Source organism: Myotis yumanensis, unplaced genomic scaffold, assembly GCF_028538775.1.
Source record: "Myotis yumanensis isolate MYYU_CA2020_CCGP unplaced genomic scaffold, mMyoYum1.0.hap1 SCAF_6, whole genome shotgun sequence".
NCBI lineage: Eukaryota > Metazoa > Chordata > Mammalia > Chiroptera > Vespertilionidae > Myotis > Myotis yumanensis.
In genome coordinates this window covers 73,715,532-73,725,250 of record NW_027223757.1, presented here as the reverse complement: position 1 = coordinate 73,725,250, position 9,719 = coordinate 73,715,532, and the positions used below count along the sequence as shown (strand labels likewise).

The following is a 9,719-nucleotide window of genomic DNA, read 5'->3' as shown; positions in this document are numbered from 1 at the left end:
GGGCAGCAGTCTGTTGTGGAATAAGCCCTCCAGGTGATTCTGATAAACACTGAAGTTTGAGAACCAATGGCATAAAATATAAAGAAATAACAGCCCAGCCTGTGTGGGTCAGGGGTTGAGCTTCGATCTATGAACCAGGAGGGCACATGCCCAGATTGCAACTGGATCCCCAGTGTGAGGTGTACAGGAGGCAGCCGATCAATGACTCTCTCATCATTGATGTTTCTCTTTCTCCCTCTCCATTCCTCTCTGAAATCAATGAAAATATGTTTTTAAAAATAACAGATTAACCCCAAGCCATTTTTTTTTAACAATCTCATTCACACTTTAAATAATAAACAATGTTGGGAATTTAAAGGAAAAACCATATATGGTGATATGGTAATACCTAATACATTTCATATAAATTACAGATGGGAATTGAAAACATTATTTATGACTTAAATGGTGTGTGTTTTTTAAGATAGAATATTTTAAAGATCTTTTAAATGTATTCTAACGAGGTAATAAAACCAGTATTATATTGTGTTATATTGTATTATGATATTTATTATTTCTGCTCATCTACTTTTGTAAGAAAGTTGGTAAAATCTTCAAAGGCAGGAAGTTCCACTAATGAAGCCAAACTAAATGAAGAGAAAATCAAGTACAAACTCCTTATGCTTGAGAAGAACATGTCAGACTTAAGGACATTGAACAGGAAGTGGACGGTTGGACTGAGCAACATACTGAGTTCAGTGAGCAAACCTAATTAAATCAGAAGTTTCTGACATCCAACTTCTCGCATACCAAATGAATAAAATTAAAGTCTGAGCAATTGCACTTTACTGATGACAGGGCTTGCTACCGATTCTGAATCTGAGGACATATCTAATGAGAAAGAAAATTGATGGAGATGAAATAAGCTCAGCCAACTAGCAGACCACTGGTGTGAGAAAACTGAAAATGAAGGTCTTACAGATAAAAACTGTAGTAACAAGAGTTGAAGATAGAGGCTGTTGACAACCCAGGATGAATGATGAGCTGCCATCTAGGGATGAACTGAAAAACAGATAAATAATTTGGCAAATGAAACTTTTCCCTCAAAGTTGACCCAAGTTTGATAAAAATAATAATAATAAATACAAAACCTAGCCACAGAAAGTGGAGATCCTTAGGAAATCCATGAGCAAATAGACACGATTCTGTGAAATAAAATGAATCAAGAAGAGCATACATTAGCTGGAAGAGGAGGGAGGAAGGCTCTAAGATACTGAGTAGAGCAAACTTAAAACTTAGAATTTAAGAAATGGGGGTGATTGCAGAAGATGGAGAAATCCTACTGAAAGCATATCGCTCATCCTCTGTAGACAGAGTGCCCATGGCTCACTGCTTCTCACAGCTCTTGTGTAATACAGGGAACCTGACTTTGCTCCAGTTCACATAATCTGATTAATTGACAAATGATGTAAAACTGAGTGACATAAAAATACTGTGCTTTTCAATTAATTTTAAACACCAAGAATTATGCCTGTACATTTTTTGCCTAGATGTTATATATCTAATACTAAGGACACCGGTTTAGAGATACAGCCTGTAGATAAATTTGATATATTTTAAAGTAAATAGTTGGTCCTCAAGACAAGAGACAAATTATTATGATTCCTTAAAAAATACATGAAAATTTGATGATGATGAGAGAAAAGCCCTAAATAGCATAAAAAGGAGTGAAAGGGACAGAAGGAGCAAGGGAAACATTTAGACTTGGTAAAAGGAAGAAAGTATCTATATAAAGGAATAAAAGAAGTCTGGGTAGTAGCTCTTCCCTTTATCACCTAATCTAAAGGACAGAACCCTGATGAGACAACTAGACCTTCCCTTCCCACCAATGGACACAGTGCAAGATACAGCTCTACTTGGACAGAATGTTGGAATTTTTTTTTTATAAATTTTGGGGGAAAAAAGGATAATTAGGTACTGTGGAAATGACTAACTCATTTGTATCCCTATTATGCTACATAACCAGTTCTTTTGCTTTTTGGCATCTTTCCTACCAATACCTTTCTAAGACTAACCATATTGGGACCATGCTGTGCTTTCATGTATGTGGTAGCAGTGACATATCTTGCAGGTTCTCCTAGATGGCAGTGGTTGCTTCTCCTTGCATGTTACTATTTTGGCAGACCTGGAACCAGCTTTTCTGATGCAATAAGGATAGTAACTCCTTCCAGCATGTGTGGGTACAATAAGAAGTCTGCAATCCGGAAGACATCCCTCACCCAACTAGGCTACCACCTGATCTTGGACTTCCAGCCTCCGGAACTGAATCTGAATCTTGAACTTTTGGAGGAGAGCATCTGAGCTTCAGAGTTCCTACCAGGTCTCTGAAGGAAATAGACCAGCAGCTACAATCAACTGCAATTTCATTACACTTTCATGTTGTCTCCCTTGACTAGAAATATATTCAGTCTCAAGAGAAGCGTTCAGCAAATTAGGGCAAGACAGAACCACAGAAAACAGTCCCCAGATTTTCATGACAAATAGGATAATGCTGTACTAGCCAGTGGAACCACTTTCTGTGTCATTGCATGGAGATTTACAGCCACCCAGATTGGAATAGAATGGAACCTGCCCCCTGTTAGCAGAGTCACCCCAAAAGAGTAGAATGATAAGTAACCATCCCAGTTGCTGTCATATAGAATTGTTTCAAAGTCAATTTGTCATATAAGCACTCTGCAGCTCATTTAAATACTAGAGGCCCGGTGCACGAGATTTGTGCACTTCGGGGGGGAGGGGGGAGATCCCTCAGCCTGGCCTGAGTCCCCTCGCAGTCCGGGAGCCCTCAGGGTATGTCCGGTAGTCAGACATCCTTAGCACTGCCGTGGAGGTGGGAGAAGCTCCCGCCACCGCCACTGTGCTCCCCAGCTGTGAGCCTGGCTTCTGGCTGAGCATCGCTCCCCCTGTGGGAGCACACTAACCACCAGGGGGCAGCTCCTGCGTTGAGCATCTGCAACCTGGTGGTCAGTGCGTGTATAGCAACCGGTCATTCCGCCATTCAGTGGATTTGCATATTAGTTTTTTTATAATATAGGATAGCATATTTGGAAAATTAAAATATATTGAAACCTTTAAAAAATGAGTATAGTAAGCAGTACCAAGTGAGTGATAGAATCTGTTCTAATTCTTATCATTAATCCATTCTGATCTGGAAACAAGCTCCTGAATATTTCTGAACTCTGGTCATTTCCCTTCATCCATCTGTGTAATCATATTCCAGTACAACACAGCTTTAGCTTCTGTTACATTATAAAATACTAGAGGCCCAGTACACAAAATTCATGCATTGGGGGGGGGGTGGTCCTTCAGCCTGGCCTGCACCCTCTTTCAGTCCAGGACCCCTCGGGGGATGTCCGCTTGCCAGCTTAGGCCTGCTTCCTGGAGGGAGCAGGCCTAAGCTGGCAGTCAGACATCCCCTTCGCAGCCCGGGACCCCTCGCTCCTTACTGCCCGCCTGCTCGCTGCTCCTTACCTCTAGGCTCACTGCTCCTTAGTGCGCTACAGAGGCAGGAGAGACTCCCATCACCGCCGCTGCACTACCAGCGGTGAGCCCGGCTTCTGGCTGGGTGGCTCTCCTCCTGCATTGAGTGCCTGCCCCCTACTGGTCAGTGCACATCATAGCAACCAGTCATTCTGCTCATTCCACCACCGTAGCGGTTGCTTAGGCTTTTATTATATGGAATGTTGACAGCAGGTAGGGGCTAGTGTACCTTTATTTATAACCCTCTTAGAAATTGTCCTATGTATTTTTATATGTTAATTTATTTTCAAATAAATTTTACTATTATTTATAACTAAATAATCCCTTTCATTTTTATTTGTACTTCATTAAAAAGATTAAGTGAGCATATATTAAGAGAGTGTTACTAACTTTATACTACTAAATATTCTTGTCAAGGAACAAGGCAGTATTTCTTTGTCTTGGCTTTCATTTGAGTCTTTTGTATTCCCTTCCTTAGAGTTTTACAGTCATCTTTATATTAGTAATGCATAATTACTGTTAAATTTATTTGTAAGAAAATTATGTTTTTATTCTGACAATCATTTACTCCATTATATTTTCTATCTAGTTACTATTTGTATGAAGGATGTTCTTATATTTTATTTGTTTTCTAAATAATTTACTCAATTATCTAATAATTTTTAATATTTTTTCAGTTTAGAAAACATGTTCTCTTGTTTCCCAGATATGCAATGATAACATAGGCAAAGGCTGAAGATTTGCATTCCTGCCATTTATTTTGTGCACCTGTCTAATTGCATGAACAAATACTCCTGAATAGCCCTGACAGTGATGATAATGCGGCTCGCACACCATCCATTCCACCTGAAAAGAAGGATGCTGATGTTTCATTTGAAACATAAATTTTATTAGCATATTCAAAGTGACTACTAGTCCTATGTTGTTAAGATTGTTGAATTTTATTAAGAATTTCATATGGTTTTTCTCCTTCGTAGTTCTCAGTAGTCTCACCAAAATAAGGTTGCCCTTTTAAAGTTATGAACTATTCAATGCCAGGGGCAGACTAGTTCACACCTGTTGGTCATCCTCCAGTTCAGAATCCAAACTGCCGCATTGCAACCACTGCCAACCCTCCTAATTTCTCTAAGTTCCACTGTGCCAAGGAAGAGTCAACTCTGCTCCCTTAAGTTTGGAGGGGAACTCTGAAACAATTGGGCTGTATCATTTCCACAGGTCGATTGCAAAGGAAACCACAGCTTGATCCCTGTAAATGATGGATATATATTTTTTAACAACGAGACTTGATTTATATATTTACTAAATGACTCTCACCAAGCACATTAATCACACCTGATTTGCACCCAGAAGGAATAGGTCTCAAAGTTTAACCAGTGACAGGAAAACAAAAGCACAACCATCAGAAGCCAAGGATTTGGACAAATCACATTAGTAACTGTCATTAATTTCAGTTTCACAGATTCTTCAATCTCTGATTAGGAAGAGAAAGACCTTTAAGGTAGAAATCTCCCACAAGAGATGACTTAATCATTCCTTTTGCAAATATCTCAGAACAGGGTAAATAGAAGTCTACATCATGTGCTCCTCATGACAAGGCCCTGTGCTCAGTAAGCAGGGCTCTAGGTACACACAGGAATTGCACTCTGAGAAGAGAGATTCTTCATTCCATAAAGCCTTTTGTAATAAGCAGAAGTTGACAGTCTTATTCTAAGGCTGAGTAGTGTCAAATTAAGTAAACAAAGAAACCATTTTATTTCAAATCACATTTCATCCAAGGATTCCATACGCTGGAGGGGTTTTATCTTTCATTTTAAAGAAAAAAAGGCCAAAGAAGTTAAGTGACTGTCCTTGTTAACTGTGCAACATAATAATTAACTAGAAGTTAGGTTTCATCAAGTTTTAGATTTACAGCATTACTGTGAAGTTGTATCTGATAGAAGATAAAGAAGGAAAAAAGCATACACATTTATGAAAATGAAATAAACAATTTTATATGATAAATAGAACAGATTATTTTTTCCTCTCTGCTGCAATTCACATTTTTACAGGTTTTATAATTCCTTGTAGGCTTCTAAATATTTTTTTGTAGTGAGAGCTAAAATATAAGTTAATACAGGTTTATTTTCAACTCATTAAAATTGTGAAATTGATAGAAAATAATAACTGTATTTTTATATTTAGGATGCTTTACATACTTAAAAAACTGTTTTATTTTTTAACATTTTCAAATTTTTATTCTTAAAGATCATGAACCTTAATAATAACCATGAATAATACAAGCAAGTTTAGTAAAATTTGCCAATAGTAATAAAATTAATAATTAAAAGCATGTAATTATAGACCAAATTAAATTAAACTTTCTAGGAAAAAGAAAGCATTACATTTTTAGGCAAGATGCTAATTAGAATATACAATTTATATATACTCATCTTCCTAAAGACCTTTCCAGAATAATATTACCTAATAGTTAATTAATTGTATTTAACATTTATATCTCCTATTGAAACATCTTACTCAAATTGCTCTTTCCCCAACTATAATTAGCACAGTACCTGAGGTACAGTGGCACTTGACCTATTTTAATTAGATTGTAAAACTGTTTTTCAAATTACCTTGTTTTGTAATTTTCATAACTAGATGGCTCAACAGCCAACATGTTATTTAATTAGTATTTTAATTGAGTTCACTAGCAACCTGATCATACTTGAGAAATATGATTAAATGTAAATTTTAGGCTACCCAGGCCATAAAATAGATGCTATGGGAATTCATTAATAGATAGTCAGTCCATGAAGTCCAAAGAGCATCCTGGATATATCCATTTCTTCACCAAAATTATGAAGTCCAGCAAACTTCCATTAGGGGCTTTCACATTCTTTGAAGAAGGTACTAGATTGATAATAACACTGTTTTCCTTCCTCCCTTCCTTCTTTTTTTCCTGTTTTACTTTTCTACCTTCTTTCACTGCCTTCCTTCTTCCTTCTTTTTCTTCTCTCCCTCTCCCTCTTCTCCTCCCCCTTCCTCACTCTTCTCCCCTTCCCTCTCTCCCCTCTCTTCTATTCTTCTTCCCTTCCTTTCTCCCTTCTCTCTGGAAAACACATTAACAAAGTTGAAGATAATACAGACACTATTCCAATCCAAACTGAAAAATTAGTTGAAAATAGGAAAAACAAATAAAGACAGTGATCTATTACCCCCTCTTCACTGAAACTGGCCAAAATTCCAATGGCTAGTCAAGGAAAAACCCTCAGCTCAAAGTAGAGACCTTAAGGAGCTCCATCAGTCAACATATAATCCTACAACAGAAGTTTACCCAGGAAAATCGTGAGCTAAAGGGAAACAAGCAGAAGTTGACAGATGTGAAGGAGTGCAGGCTAATCCAACATTCAATAAATGAACTGCAAATGTCAGAATAGAAGGAGATGCTATAACATACCAAGTTATTATTAATCAGAAAGTCCATGACAACTGGCTCAATATTTCTGCTGAAGAAAGAGCTTTGACATAGAGAATACGCAGGCCACCTTCCTGAAACAGAACTAAATACAATGCTCCAAAGATTCACAAATGTAAAACTAATTCCAAAAATATCTGGTTTACAAATCCCTCCACAGAAAGATGTCCAAAAGACAAATTGGCTCTGTTGCCCAAGCTGGTGGATTACATTACCTGTGCCTGTCATAATCCAACAGCTTTGTCTTCCAAACCTTGCCAAGGAGAAATGCCTGAAATAAACTTGTGCTTCTGAGAATCACCCACCTGGTTCTAACACAGCGGCTATGTTCTCGCAACATATCTGTCTTTGATCTGAGCTCCAGTGCAAATCATTATTGAGATGTGACCAAGATGACTTATTTTTCCCTTTCCCTGTGAGTGGAGAAAGATCTAATTACCTCTTGATCAAAGAGATGTGTCAAGAAGTTGTCTGAAGATTTCAGACCTACCTCCCTCTGGTACTGAGGGACTGGCTGAGAGTTAAAGAAAAATATCTGTCTCCCATCTGGACACTAGGGCTACTTCATGGCTGCACAGTGGCTAAAGTGTTTATCTGTCCATTCTGTGTGAATGACAAAATGGCTAATCTCCTGCTGAAAATGGAGTAGAAAGACCAACTGCTCTCATTTGCTCAGACTGCCAAGATTTTAGCACTAAAAGTCCCACATCCCAGGAAACTCCCAGACAAACTGAGGAAGTTGGGCACTCTAGATATCTGAGACAGATTATCTTCTCTGAACATGAGACTGTGAATGAGGGTCCCCACAGGTGCAGGGGAATAAAGGCATGAATAGGACACAAGTACACCGTTCTGGGCCCAAATCCAGAGAGGCTCTTGTTATGATTTTCTTCTTCTGAAAACTCTAAAATTATAAAAATTTGCCCCCCGAGAATAAAAAAGTCACTTTAGCAATTCTATTTTTTCTTCTGAGTCTAAATGACATGTACCCTAAGATTATTATAAGAATACTTAGGATGTAGGTAACCACATTAATTATTTGAATAAATGTGTACATCTTACCTGTGCCCTGACTTATCTCCCTGTTGGACCTTTCTAATGAAATTTACTCTGGAGTTAATTTTGCCCTGATTACTATGCTTGCCCCCTTGAACAGAACTTATATTTACTACCCTGGCATTGTACATTCTTAAAGCAAGTAATTCAACAATGATCGCATGTTAGACCAGCATTTAAATAACCGCCTACGGTTCTTGCACTGTGCAACACAAAAACACTTGTGTTTTGTTTCAGTTCATAAAGTTTAGCTAAGTAACAAATTATTTAAGATTTCAATAAAACAGCTTTATTTTAAAAATACATATAAAATTAAGCTATTCTCTTCAATCAATTAACTTCTTAATCTTGAAATCCATTGACTTCAGAGGACTCTGGATTAATGTAATCCAGAATGGCTACCATCAATAAATCAACAAACTAGTGCTGGTGAGAAAGTGGAGAAAAGGAAATGCTAGTCTACTGTTGGTGGGAATGCAGACTGCTGCAGCCCCTGTGGAAAACAGTATGAATTTTCCTTAAAAAAATTAAAACTGGAACTACCTTTTGATCCAGTGATCTCACTTCTGGGAATATACATACAAAATACCAACTTGAAAAAATATATGTAACCCCATGTTCATAGCAGTATTACTTACAATCAGAAACAGCCCAAGTGTCCATCAGTAGATGAGTGGATAAAAAAGCTGTGGTACATTTACACTATGGAATATTATGCAGCCATAAGGAAATCTTACCTTTTGGGACAGCATGGATAGATTTGGAGAGTATTATGCTAAGTGAAATAAGCCAGTCAGAGAAAGACAAATAGCATATGATCTCACTTATATGTGGAATCTAATGAACAAAATAAACTGATGAACAAAACAGAAACAGAGGCATGGATACACGGAACAGACTGACAGCTGTCAGATGGGAGAGGGGAGAGGGAGACTGGATGAAAGAAGATAAAGGGATTAGCCAAAGAACATACATGCATAACTGATAGACACAGACAACAGTGTGGCAATGGTCAGAGGGAAGGGGGAACAGGGCTGGGTGGAGGCCGGCAAAAGGGAGGAATTGGAGACATCTACAATAGCCTCAACAATAAAAATAAAGTAAAAAATAAAGTAAAGTAAAAAAGTAAATGCTAAAAACACCACTGGGTTGTAAAAAGTTGAGGCAATGCCAATTTTAAAATATTTTTCCAATAAAAATTACAAACAAAACAAAACACAGAAGCAGAGTTGGAAATGTTAGAAAACTCCTCTATAAATAACTGAGGATGGAAACCTATTTTAATTCTTCATATTATTACAATAGCAAGACAGGGTTCAGACAATAGCACGAATACCCTGAGCTCTCCTCAGACAATAGGACAGATACAATTGCATGCTTGAATTGTATTTAATATGCCTTTTTATAGTTTTTAAGGCAATGGATGTTATTTAAATTTTTATTTAAATATTTAAAATAATTTTCTACACAATAAATTTAAATCACCTACAATTTCTGTTATCGTATTTTTTTCCATTCAGTATTTTTGAAACACAGTTTATGTAGCATTTGGAAGATCATACTTAAAAGAAAAAAAAATATTAGAATTAGATTTTAATCTTGTTCTGATTTTCCGTGGGTGGTGGGGAACTCAAGGGATAGTCACAGGAGGGTGATACCCGCTCCATAACAGATCAGAGTGGATCGCGCTCCA

At 37.4% G+C, this 9,719-nt stretch overlaps 1 pseudogene; it reads left to right on the top strand.

Moving 5' to 3' along the window:
* Positions 1-2,415: 2,415 nt before the first annotated feature.
* Positions 2,416-2,643, top strand: LOC139013175 (cytochrome c oxidase subunit 7B2, mitochondrial-like; annotated as a pseudogene).
* Positions 2,644-9,719: the final 7,076 nt, after the last annotated feature.